Here is a 13659-nt window from a genome sequence, read left to right on the forward strand (position 1 = left end):
GCTTAGAGGGAACAGTGCGCCAGGTGGGAAAACATCTCTCAGCTGATCAGCATAGCCTAGGTCAGTGTATTGGAGCACAGTATCCTGCAGACCATCTTCCAATGCAAGTACATTCCAGATTCCCGGCATGTTCTTTGCAGCCGGAGAGGCCATATCATTAGGTTCACAAGCTGTTGAAGCTATCACTGGAATTGAAATGTTAATTTCTTTGGGATTAATACAGATTCAAAACCCAAATACTAAAATAATAATATATTAATTTGATGGAGTTACTGTATTTCCACCAACAGACCAACTGATTTCCCATCCCATTAGCAATGAAATCATACACAATTGGAACAGTGCAGCCTTGGCAGCATTGCAGAATATATTCTGTCCAGTTTAGAATTTTCATTACAGTTAAGTCTTGGCAGAAACATTTATCTTGGCAAAATATTTGCCCACTCCATTTACTTCAGGAGCTACGTCTCCATTTCAAGAATAATGCAATTTCTTTTGAAAATATGTTCTTTGTAAAAGCCAGGCACTGTATTTAGATAAAATACTTAGCATTTATTATTTCATTAAAATATAAATTTGGCAACTGATATTTAATAAATATACCTTACTTTGATCTTCTGGTTTTTGCAAATCTATTGCCCTTGACAATCAACAGCGGGCCAAAGCACCATCTGATTAGTTCTGACAATATCAAATTCTGTCCCCAGCCAATCCAGCACTAATTACATTCATTCTTGCTGCTCATCCTGTCTACCTAGTTTTGTTGGTTCAAGTCTTGATTTCAAACTGATGCAGCTTTATTTAGTAAAGCTTGGGCCATGTCTTCTAATTGATTTGATTTGTTGATGTTGACGATGCACAGCCCCAATGAGAAAAAAATCTTTAAATTCCTGCTGTGAGCTGGATAGATATACAGAGAGAGAGGCACCACCTTTATCCTGTGCATCTTTCCTCAGGTAACTAGCTTGATGACAGTTCTCATTAGCAGACCATGTGTTTTCATAAAGTAAAATGTGCCCTTTCTACACTCTGCTCTCTCCTGATAACACAGCATAGGTGTAGCAATTAACCCTGATAATAGTAAATTGCTTACTGGAGAAAACAAGATGCTCACTATGGCTGTTTCAATTTCGAAGGTTGATAATGTTTACACCGCTAAAGCATGTTGTATAGAGAATAATCTCTCTATCTTCTAAACAGACAAAATCATAAATAAAATCACACTAAATTTATTATTTGTCCATTACTTTTACTTTAATATAGACCACAGTTTATCTAACTGCCCTGACCAACCATTTAACTATCTTCAAGGGTAATTGTACAAGAATGCAGAAATTCACCAGTGTCCTAAACAGCCTTCTCTTTCTAGATTTGGCATACACAGAAAGGACCACATTGATAGAAGATCAGGAAGGAGGAATGAGATAGAGATTACTGGGAAGGAAGTAGGGAGGCATGTAAGGGGCTTGTGAGGAACAACAACACTGACTGGACCAAGGAAAAGTGAGAAGGGACATTGGGAAATGGATATGCAATGAGTGGAGAGGTTGGGGTATTGTTCCTGTCAGGGAGTGGAATTTAGTGTTTGAAATGGAAGTCAAGTAGTGGCAGGAAGTAGAACTGGTAATTGGATTGCCAAAGGGCATTTGAAGTGAGCAGTAGTAGGAGCAAACTCTGAAGTATGTTCATCAGAAATATCTCACTTAAAGCTTTGGAGCTGTGACATCAGAGTTTTATTTCAAAGTAAACATTATTCATAAAATTATATGAAAGAAATACAAACACAGTGCATAGATTTCATTATATTTATTGTGTCATTCAGTCTATGCATTCACAGTGTAAGAATCAATTCCAATTACAGCCTACTCTGATGTGAGTGACTTGCACTGCTCATGGGACTCAAATGCTTAAATGCCATTTACCGTTACTCTGCATGCCCAGTGGCTTCTGCTTGTGCGTGTATCAAGTTTTTAAACAATATACACATCAAGGCAATTAAGTTTTGGATTAGGTTCTTTTGCAGAAACAAAATCAAATCGCAGAAGAATTCTTGCCTAGTGCTGTGCTTGGATTGGTATCTTCAGCTGCAAGGGAGCAATGAATAGAAATGAATTAATGCATGATAAGGTTACATTCCCCTTTGAGGCTCAAGTCATTTCATTGGAAGTGATATCATTATCAAGTCAAGTTACAATGAATATCAAAGCAGCATTGATTCTTCTCCCATAGGGAAATAATGCCCATCTCTCTCTGTACCTCACAACATAGATTTACATTCACAGATTGTTGAAGAAAAATTAGCTGTTTCCATTCAGCAGTTAAATCACAGATGTTGCAGTATTTTTCTTGATAACATTATTGAACTTCCTCTCCATTTCCCCACTACTGTGCTTCTTAAAGGAAAATGTTGCACTCTCTCTGTGCAGGTATTTTAGTTGACTGTGGAGCATCAGGAATCCATTTCATAATGGGCTCAGAATATCTTTTGAGCAACGTTTGTGTAACTTGTGCATTTCAAGTTTAACAGAATGTAATTACATCTTGTGAGCATTGACTACACCACTGGTATAGCTATTGGTACAGGGTTCAGCAAGTAACTACTCTGAGTTGAGTGTGGGCTACCTACCTTTCGTTGGTGGCTATGCCTTATTTACTTCAATTAGTGATGAGTCATACAAAAAAGCAGTCAGTTCTTAATATTACCTGGGAATTCAATGAGGCAAATAGGGCTAACATGGCTGCTTGTTCAGATTCTCTGACTCAGGACTTCCAGAATTCATTGAGATAATTTATATCAAATTAGTTGTTGAGTCAGTAAATAACAGGAAACAAGTAGTTGTTAATGAGTATTGTGCTTCCAAAATATGAGAGTCATATACAGGCTACATTTTATTTTGCAGAGAGTACAAAGATGTTAACCTTTATGTCTTTAATATTATTCTTTCAAACATTTACAGCAGCGCACATGAAGGCATTTCTCCGGGGAAGGTAAATCTTACTTAGGGCTATGAAATTGTTTTTGTTTACTTTGGTCTTTGTCACTTTACTAGAACATATATATTATAGTTTTGTGTCATTTCTGAAGTTAGAAATGACATGTCATATGACTATGACAGAGATAAACTGTTTTTTCATTCTTTTTGACCTCTCTGCAACTGCTCTGCTTATCTCCAATACTTTTCTACTTTCATAGAGCTATGGGAATCTTCTCCAATATGTTTAATTCTTTCTAATTGGTCAAAGCCAAAGAATCACCTGCAGGTGTTTTCCTTCCTGTTCTCATAGTGTTACCATACATCTCCCTGGATCTTTCCCAAGAGGTCTTCAAATTCAATGTAGCACCATTCAAATACATGGTGACTGTTTACAGGTACTGTATAGACTGATGATATACCAAACATTCCTCTCTTCCAACATTTTTCTTAACTCTTTTATCATACCTAAAGTGTCAGACTAATAGCCTGGCATCTATTCCTGAATAAACAAAAGTCTTCTATCAATGTTTGTATTGTGGCTACAAAGTCAAGAATTTCAGAGTGATCTTGATCAGCTGGGAAAATGAGTGAGGAATGGTAAATAGAATTTAATTTGGATAGATGCATGTCATTGCATTTTGGAAAGGCAAATGAAGGTTGGACTTTCACAGTGAATGGTAGGGCCTTGGGGAGTTATTCAGAATAAGGGACTTTGAAATACAAGCTTATTGTTCTCTGAAAGTGTTTTCACAGATAGATAGGGTGGCAAAAGAAGACATTTGGCACATCGACTTTCATCAGTCAGGACATTAAGTGTAAAAGTTGGGATGTGACATTGCAATTACAAGACATTGGTAAGGTTGCATTTGGAATATTGTGCTCAATTCTGCTACTGGAAAGAACACATTAAGTTGGAAAGAGTGTGGAGGATTTATGAAAATGCTGTTTATACTCAAAGACTGACTTATGAAGGGAGGTTGAGCAGGCTGGGACGTTTTTCATACAGGATAGAAGAATGAGGTATGATTTTTTAGAGGTGTATAGAATTATGACGAGAAATTAGAATGAATGTGCAGAGTTTTATTTTTTGGGGTTTGATAAAACAAGAGCACATAGGTAAATGGTGAGAGGGTAAATTTAATAGGAACCCTAAGGACCAACTTTTTCACGTAGAGGGTGGTTTGCATATGGAATAAGCTGCCAGAGCAAGCTGTTGAGGCATGTACATAAACAATGTTGTAAAGGTATTTGCACAGAAAGGAATGGTTTAGAAGGAAATGTGGACAATTGAGACTCGCTTTGACTGGAATCTTGGACAGCATGGTCATTTGGGCCTAAGGGGCAACTTCCATGCTTGTATGACTTTATGTTCTGAATATGGAGAAACCAGACCCATTATCTTCAGCTCCTGCCATAAATACAACTTCCTAACCATTACCTCTATCACTTTATCAAATGTCTGAACCTCGCCCAGATTCTTTTCAAGTGTCTTTATGTGCTGCTATTGTGACTCCTGTCTCCCCTTCCCCCACCACCACTCCGCAGCCCCGTCTTCCTCAGATCCCACAGTCAACTCCTGGGCCCTCAGAGGCTCCATCTTCCTCTCACCCCAACCCTCCCCTCTCCACTGACACCCCCAGCCTCCCCCCTCCCCCCTCTGATCCCAGCTCTCATCCGTGCCGGGTCTTTACCATCCCCTCCGATCTTCAACTGTCAGAGGCAGAACGCTCTGTTCTCAGTAAGGGCCTCACGTTTGTCCCCCTTCGCCCACACCTCAGCGAGTTCCGTGTTCGCCACGATGCGGAACTTTTCTTCCGCCGTCTCCGTCTCCGAGCCTACTTCTTCAGCAAGGACTCTTCCACCCCCACCGATGACCCCTTCTCCCGTCTTCAACCCTCCTCTTCTTTATGGACACCCCGCTCTGGTCTTCTGCCTGCTCTGGATCTCTTTATTGCTAACTGCCGACAGGACATCAACTGTCTCGACTTCACCGCACCTTGTCCCCATTCTAACCTCACTCCTTCGGAACGCTCTGCTCTCCACTCCCTCCGCACTAATCCTAACCTTATTATTAAACCCGCTGATAAGGGGGGTGCTGTTGTAGTCTGGCGTACTGACCTCTACCTTGCCGAGGCACAGCGACAACTCGCGGATACCTCCTCTTATTTACCCCTCGATCGTGACCCCACTAAGGAGCACCACGCCATTGTCTCCCACACCATCACCGACTTTATCCGCTCAGGGGATCTCCCATCCACTGCTACCAATCTTATAGTTCCCACACCCCGCACTTCCCGTTTCTACCTCCTACCCAAGATCCACAAACCTGCCTGTCCTGGCCGACCTATTGTCTCAGCTTGCTCCTGCCCCACCGAACTCATTTCTGCATACCTCGACACTGTTTTATCACCCCTTGTTCAATCCCTTCCGACCTATGTTCGTGACACTTCTCACGCTCTTAAACTTTTCGATGATTTTAAGTTCCCTGGCCCCCACCGCTTTATTTTCACCATGGATGTCCAGTCCTTATATACTCCCATCCCCCATCAGGAAGGTCTCAAAGCTCTACGCTTCTTTTTGGATTCCAGACCTAATCAATTCCCCTCTACCACCACTCTGCTCCGTCTAGCGGAATTAGTCCTTACTCTTAATAATTTCTCCTTTGGCTCCTCCCATTTCCTCCAAACTAAAGGTGTAACTATGGGCACCCGTATGGGTCCTAGCTATGCCTGCCTTTTTGTTGGGTTTGTGGAACAATCAATGTTCCGTGCCTATTCTGGTATCTGTCCCCCACTTTTCCTTCGCTACATCGACGACTGCATTGGCGCTGCTTCCTGCATGCATGCAGAACTCGTTGACTTTATTAGCTTTGCCTCCAACTTTCACCCTGCCTTCAAGTTTACCTGGTCCATTTCCGACACCTCCCTCCCCTTTCTAGATCTTTCTGTCTCTGTCTCTGGAGACAGTTTATCCACTGATGTCTACTATAAGCCTACTGACTCTCACAGCTATCTGGACTATTCCTCTTCTCACCCTGTCTCTTGCAAAAACGCCATCCCCTTCTCGCAATTCCTCCGTCTCCGCCGCATCTGCTCTCAGGATGAAGCTTTTCATTCTAGGACGAGGGAGATGTCTTCCTTTTTTAAAGAAAGGGGCTTCCCTTCCTCCACTATCAACTCTGCTCTTAAACGCATCTCCCCCATTTCACGTACATCTGCTCTCACTCCATCCTCCCACCACCCCACTAGGAAAAGGGTTCCCCTGGTCCTCACCTACCACCCCACCAGCCTCCGGGTCCAACATATTATTCTCCGTAATTTCCGCCACCTCCAACGGGATCCCACCACTAAGCACATCTTTCCCTCCCCCCCTCTCTCTGCATTCCGCAGGGATCGCTCCCTACACAACTCCCTTGTCCATTCGTCCCCCCCCATCCCTCCCCACTGATCTCCCTCCTGGCACTTATCCGTGTAAGCGGAACAAGTGCTACACATGCCCTTACACTTCCTCCCTTACCACCATTCAGGGCCCCAAACAGTCCTTCCAGGTGAGGCATCACTTCACCTGTGAGTCGACTGGGGTGATATACTGCGTCCGGTGCTCCCGATGTGGCCTTTTATATATTGGTGAGACCCGACGCAGACTGGGAGACCGCTTCGCTGAACATCTACGCTCTGTCCGCCAGAGAAAGTAGGATCTCCCAGTGGCCACACATTTTAATTCCACATCCCATTCCCATTCTGACATGTCTATCCACGGCCTCCTCTACTGTAAAGATGAAGCCACACTCAGGTTGGAGGAACAACACCTTATATTCCGTCTGGGTAGCCTCCAACCTGATGGCATGAACATCGACTTCTCTAACTTCTGCTAAGGCCCCACCTCCCCCTCATACCCCATCTGTTACTCATTTTTATGCACACATTCTTTCTCTCACTCTCCTTTTTCTCCCTCTGTCCCTCTGAATATACCTCTTGTCCATCCTCTGGGTCACCCCCCCCCCTTGTCTTTCTTCCCGGACCTCCTGCCCCATGATCCTCTCGTATCCCCTTTTGCCTATCACCTGTCCAGCTCTCGGCTCTATCCCTCCCCCTCCTGTCTTCTCCTATCATTTTGGATCTCCCCCTCCCCCTCCAACTTTCAAATCCCTTACTCACTCTTCCTTCAGTTAGTCCTGAATAAGGGTCTCGGCCTGAAACGTCGACTGCACCTCTTCCTATAGATGCTGCTTGGCCTGCTGCGTTCACCAGCAACTTTGATGTATATTTCTTTTCAAGTGTGGTATTTTATATCATCCTGAGATAAACTTCAAACTACATTTCCCTTTCACCACCATAACATAACCAAAATAAGCTATCTGTTGTTCTGTATTTACTCTCTGGTAAACCATGCCACTGTCTTAAAGCCTACGTCATTGTTTCAGATTTTCCTGTGGGCTTATTCCTCAATTTATGGAGACTGCTCTAGCTGTACAACTGTCTGACATTTCTTCTATTCTGGCCTCTTTGCTATCCCTAAATTAAATTGCTCCACCATTAATGGTCATTCATTTAAATTCAGGAATTCTCTCTTTACGGCTTTCTTGCTCGTTATGATCTTTTTCCACTTTAAGACATCCTTAAACAGTGCAAGTTTCTAGTCAGCTTCACAGATTCCATATTCCTTTGTCACTTATCATCAAATCTTGGTTGATCATTCTTCTGCAAACATCGATTCCAAGGGTGGAGGTTAGATGTGTGTGAATACTCTGTTAAAGTTGCTGAACAAAACTGAATTGCTGTGTTAGTTGGTTACTGGAAAATAACGTTAGAAATGTGAGTACTTTCTAAGATGTGCAGTATAGTTCCATTGAATGATGAAGGCTGTCATAAATTGAGAGAGAATTTCATTTTCTTTAATACATTGATAAATGTATGACAGCTAGTTTTAGTTTTATCAATAGCTTTCTGGTATCAGTTTAGATACACCAAAACAACTGATATAGATTTGTGTTGCTGCATTCCAATAAAATAAAGGCTTGCAGTTTGACAGTGAATCATTTTGTTGTATTATCTCTATGAAATGAACATTATATAGCTGCACAATGTTGTACCAAAGTTCACTCTGTGTATTCAGCTGTGCAAAAATATCCCAGCTTCAGTCTTTAAGAATGTTATTCAGAACATATTCCTACATAAACCAATTGTATCTGTCAGTGTGGCACCACTGTGTGATGCATTTGGTTGTATATATATTACCATGTTACAAGAATGAAGGCTGAAAGTAATTATAGGAATTGAAGCTGTTCAATGCAATAAATCTTCAGAAATATTAAGCGACCATATGCTTAAGACGGCAGGGCAAGTCACATGGGCCTTAATGAACAGATTTTGCGTGACACAACTTGATTTCAGACTCAAAGCCATGAGACAGCGGATCATCTTGAAAGTTAAAGAGGGAATGGCAAAATGGCAGCTCAGTTCTAATCTATGTTGTGAGACTTGATGATTATAATGAAGTGAGTTCTTCGGTTTTCTACAACTGATGGAGATGTTCTTTAGGACAAGTAATATTGTGACTCCCTGTTACCACATTAGCATGATCCACATCCTTGTTTCCTTGCTATTAGCCCTCACTGCTCTTTCCTCTTCAACAGTCCTTCTCTTTAGGCCTAGAATGGCCTATAGGGCCTAAGGATTAGATCCCTAACAGTACTCTTGTTTGGCCAAATAAATGACTATGCCCCTAACACCATTTCTTTACCTACATACTAAAATCATGATATCCATTAAAATAATCAGCTATACAACGACGATGTATAGCTGGGTGAACAGTGTCACTCATTGGGCCGAAATTCAGGGATGGATTTGCACATTCAAACTCCACTTCCAAATACTATCCCAAAAGGAATGTTCTCTCGAGCAACTTCGGCCCTATTCTAAAGATCCATTACCATTTTCAACAGTGCATCCCATTTTTTAGTGACTTGCTTATTCTCTTGGATGATATTTTTCCCAGTTAGCAGGAAAGTGTAGAATGGGTGGTAGTTCTCTAGCTACATACTTGTGCAATCCTTCATCTCAGTCACTACCATAAATGGTAAGTTCCACCCACAGCTCCCACAAAACAGCTGGCTTTGGTAATCTGTGCTCCACAACCATTAATTTGGTTGAGACATCACTGACTGCCACATTAGAGTCAGTCAGATAAATTGTGTTCGACAATCGGTCGACGTCGATGAGGACCTCAACACCATTATGATGGTGTCGGGACTAGCGTGTGATTTGGATTTAAGTGAAGGAGAGCTGCACAGCATCAGCCTCACTCTCTTCCCAATTCCCATCTGGATCCAGCAGCAAGACGAGAGTTGAGACGGCTGGAGGTGGGACTAGGCGCAGTGGATCACCAGGACATCTTCTGTGTCTTGTCCTGCTCTACACGTTCCACGACGCTTGCAGACTTCTCGACCGTTGGACCTTCCACTGGTCTCGTCCGCTCAATCCTCCGGGGTCTGTCTTCACATGCTGAGATAGACAACTCCCTATCTCACTGAGGGTTTGAGACCCGTTGGCTACCCTCACCTGGTTTAGCCGGCTTGTCGAAGCCGTTGCTCGGGGTGTGGCCACTGTCACATGCGAACAGCTACGGGGAGCCACAGGTGAGAGCTGAGTTGCAGGTACGGACCAAAGGTGGGCTAACCGCCTTGAAAAGGACGCGACATGTTCCCCCACCAGAGGTGCTACCCCTTCTTGACACCTCATATACCCCAGATATATTGTAGCTTCCTCTTGTAATACTCAGCTTGCTGATGTTGCGATGTTGTAGATGTTGTTCATCAAAGTATACTTCAGGAAGGTTTTGTTATTAATGGATAATATAAAAAATTATATGTAGCAAAGTCACATTTGGTCTGGCCTCTGTGTACAACCTCCTCTGGACATACCTAATGGCACCTCCTTTGTGTAATATTGCATCAAGTTCACCCCCTCTTGGACCTGTGTAACTCCGTTGCATAGGCCGGTGGGTTGCTTAAAGATATCCAAGTTTGCTTGTTTATTTAGCAAAACAGTGTGGAACATGTCCTTTTGGCCCAATGAGCTACACCATTCATCCAACTCTTATTCCTAGGCTAATCACAGGATAATTTAAAATGATCAATTAACATACTAACTGGTACGTCTTTGGGCCTTGGGAGGAAACTAGAGCACGCAGGGGAAACCCACGTGCTCATGGAAAGAATTGCAGATGTTTTACTGATGGTACCACAACTGAACTTCAATGCCTTGAGCTGTAATAGCATTGTGCAGCTGTGGCATCCTATATCCAAGTTCTCTTGTCCTCCGCATTCCCCGGCATGTTGATAATCAGAAGTACCATCTTATGAGAGTGCATAATGTCAGAAAACACCATGAGAGAATATTCGCCTATCCATTCTTTTAGCTGGTTATTTGATATCCAGTCCACTTCAGCACTCTGGCTTTCTAGCTGTAGAATACTTGTCCCGATAACAGACAAGAGCCAGGTAGCAGATGTTGTACAGACTACGTTTTTATCACAGTATCAAGTGTCATTGTTCATTATATCAATAAGCTTGCAGTTATATCCTTTTAAGGCTGCAATAACTGGACAGATTCTAACTCCACTCTGCCCTTTGCTTTCCTATTCTACCAGCTTGACCCAGGGTACCGTAACTTTGTCTTACGATCCCCTTCGACTTTTGCTGAAGGGAGCAGCTTTGCATCTCCACCATATATCTGCTACACCTAAAGTATAAACTACGGATTCACCTACTGAAGGTCCTGCCTCTATAGCAACTCTTTCAAGCCCCCTTTTCATCTTTCTGTCATAATCTCATGAGGAGTAACTTGCCTAGAGAGTAAATATTGGAAAAGCTAAATAGTATTCTCCCCGCAAAAACTAGGGAGTCATAAAGCGGTCAGGTTAAAAACCACCTGTGCATGTCTGTAGTTTGGTACGAGAATAAAACTGTTGCCTCTGTCTTCCAGTACTGGTCCTATCCTTCGGTGTCCTTCTGGCCCTCACCACACTGTGATATTCTTGTGGTAACGGGGTCCTGCAGTGATCAATTCCCAAATGAAGCAGTCCTGTTGTATTACTATATAAGTTTCATTGCCGCACCGAAGTGTGAATGGCCATTGGTCCCCGGCACCTACATGACAAATATTAACATGGAATTCCCCTCTCGTGTACGGTCCACTCTCCACTGGATGTCCTCCTGAGCGCCATGCAGTTTTCAAATGTCCATTTGACGTAGAGCTTCCCCCATGTAAAACCGCATACACTGGTGCACACTACAGTTGGTTTTGTTTGGCATTCCCTCGACTTACAGACTGCATTTTGCTTGCAAAGGAGAGAGAGCTCAAAAGGGTGACACAACCAATTATTAAATTCTTCTGAGTGTAGTTTGTTAAATTCCATATCTATTGTTCTTGTGGAGATATGTCTGCATGGTTAAATCTTTCCTGCATGAGTTATCTTTTCAGGTTAGACCATTGTTTCCAGTTTGACCCTTTCTTAGTTTCCACCAGGATATGTTTCCCAGTCATGATTACCATAAATAGTCCTGTTCACCTGAGTTGGAGTCAGAATTTTACTGGTACAATCTTAACCATTACCGTACCTCTTCCTTCTGGTAGGTTCCCCTTCACTTGAGCATTCTCATGCTCCTGGTCCCACACTCTCTGTCTATCAATGACTTTCTTTTTTAGATCATGCACATATATGACATTCTCACAAAAGCCCAATAATTCCAGTCCCATTCCCATTTCCATTTCAGCATGTCAGTCTATGGCCTCCTCTTCTGGCATGATGAGGCCACCCTCAGGATGGAGGATCAACATCTCATATTCCATCTAGGTAGCCTCTAACCTGACGGCACGAACACTGATTTCTCTGACTTCTGTTAGTTTTTCCCCTCCCCTTTCTCTCTCCTTCAATTCCCCACTCTGGCCACCCTTTTATCTCTTCTCCTCACCTGCCAATTACCTCCTCCAGGTGCTTCTCCTCCTTCCCTTTCTCCCATTGTCCACTCCCCTCTCCTATCAGATTCCTTCTTCTCCAGTCCTTTACCTATTCTGCCTATCACCTCCCAGCTTCTCACTTCATCCTTCTTCGCCCATCCACCTGGCTTCATCTATAACTTTCTAGCTTGTACTCCTTCCTCTCTCTCACCTTTTTATTCTGGTGTCTTCTGCCAGTTCCCCTGCTAAATGCCCCTGCCACCTGGTGCATGGAAACACCAATGCTTTTGAATGAAAACTTAGAAACACAGAAACATAGAAAGCTTACAGCACAATAAGCTGTGCTTTGGCCCACAAAGCTGTGCCACACATGTCCTTACCTTAGAATTTACCAAGGGTTACCCATAGCCCTCTATTTTTCTAAGCTCCATATACCTATCCAGAAGTCTCTTAAAAGACCCTATCGTATCCGCCTCCAGCACTGTCACCGGCAGCCCATTCCACGCACTCACCACTCTCTGCATAAAAAACTTACCCCTGACATCTCCTCTGTACCTACTTCCAAGCACCTTAAAACTGTGCCCTCTCCTGTTAGACATTTCAGCCCTGGGATAAAGCCTCTGACTATCCACATGATCAATGTCTCTCATCATCTTATACACCTACAAAAAGTAGTGGATAAAGCCCAGTCCATCAGGGTAAAGCCCTATCCACCATTGAGCACGTCTACTCAAAGCCATGTCACAACATCCATTATCAGGGACTCCACCACCCAGGTCACGCTCTCTTCTCACTGCTGCCATCAGGAAGCAGGTGCAGGAGCCTCAGGATTCACACCACTAGGTTCAGGTACAGATATTACCCCTCAAACATCAAGTTCCTGAACCAAAGGAGATAACTTTCTCAGCTTCACTTGCCCCATCATTAAGATATCCCCACAACCTGTAGGCTCATTATCAGGCACTCTTCATCTCATGATGTTGAAATTTATTGTTTATTTATTTATTATTATTACTTCCAGCATTTTGTATTTGCACAGCTTGTTCTCTTTTTCACATTGGTTGAATGCCCAAGGCGGTGTAGTCTTTCATTGATTTTGTAATGATTATTATTCTATTATGAATTTATGGAAAATGAATCTCAGGAAAATGACACGTATATACTTTTATAATAAAATTACTCTGAACCTTCCCATTTCCAGCTGTCTCTGTTAAAGACACTGCATCATCTCCTCTAGCTTTTCCTCATAGATATCTTCTAGTGCTCCTGTTTCTGCTTTTTCAATTGCACTCTGTCTATGCTTTATGTAGCTGGTATCATTAAACCCAAACCCCTATAAGATTTCTGACAAGATTTCTGAACATTTGGAGTGCCTTTCCGTTGTAATACCATTTTCTCTAATGATTCCAGCTCAACCTGGGCTTAATTCGTGCTATTCATCAATCCCGTAAACAACAAAAGTTCTGCTACAGACACGGAGCTATTCCCTAGAACCTAAGAAATCTCATCTTTAGCATTAAAATCAGAATCAGGTTTTATTATCATTGACGTATGTCGTTAAATTTGTGGTTTTGTGACACAAATGGGAATATTTGATGATTCCCTTTGGAACTGCACACAAAGAATCACCACTCTCTGGTGCCATCTTTCTCTAAAATGCCTTCTGTGTTAGCTACGATGCAAATTACCTTGCCAGTGCAGTGCTAAACCTTTCAGTATTCAGC

General features: G+C 42.7%; 1 protein-coding gene across 4 annotated transcripts in view; it reads left to right on the forward strand.

Moving 5' to 3' along the window:
- The window catches only part of LOC134356779 (contactin-4-like), a 2290679-nt gene that overhangs the window by 1806479 nt on the left and 470541 nt on the right, over positions 1-13659 (forward strand). The window lies entirely within an intron of this gene.

The sequence above is a fragment of the Mobula hypostoma genome, chromosome 15 (assembly GCF_963921235.1).
Source record: "Mobula hypostoma chromosome 15, sMobHyp1.1, whole genome shotgun sequence".
Classification (NCBI taxonomy): Eukaryota; Metazoa; Chordata; class Chondrichthyes; order Myliobatiformes; family Myliobatidae; genus Mobula; species Mobula hypostoma.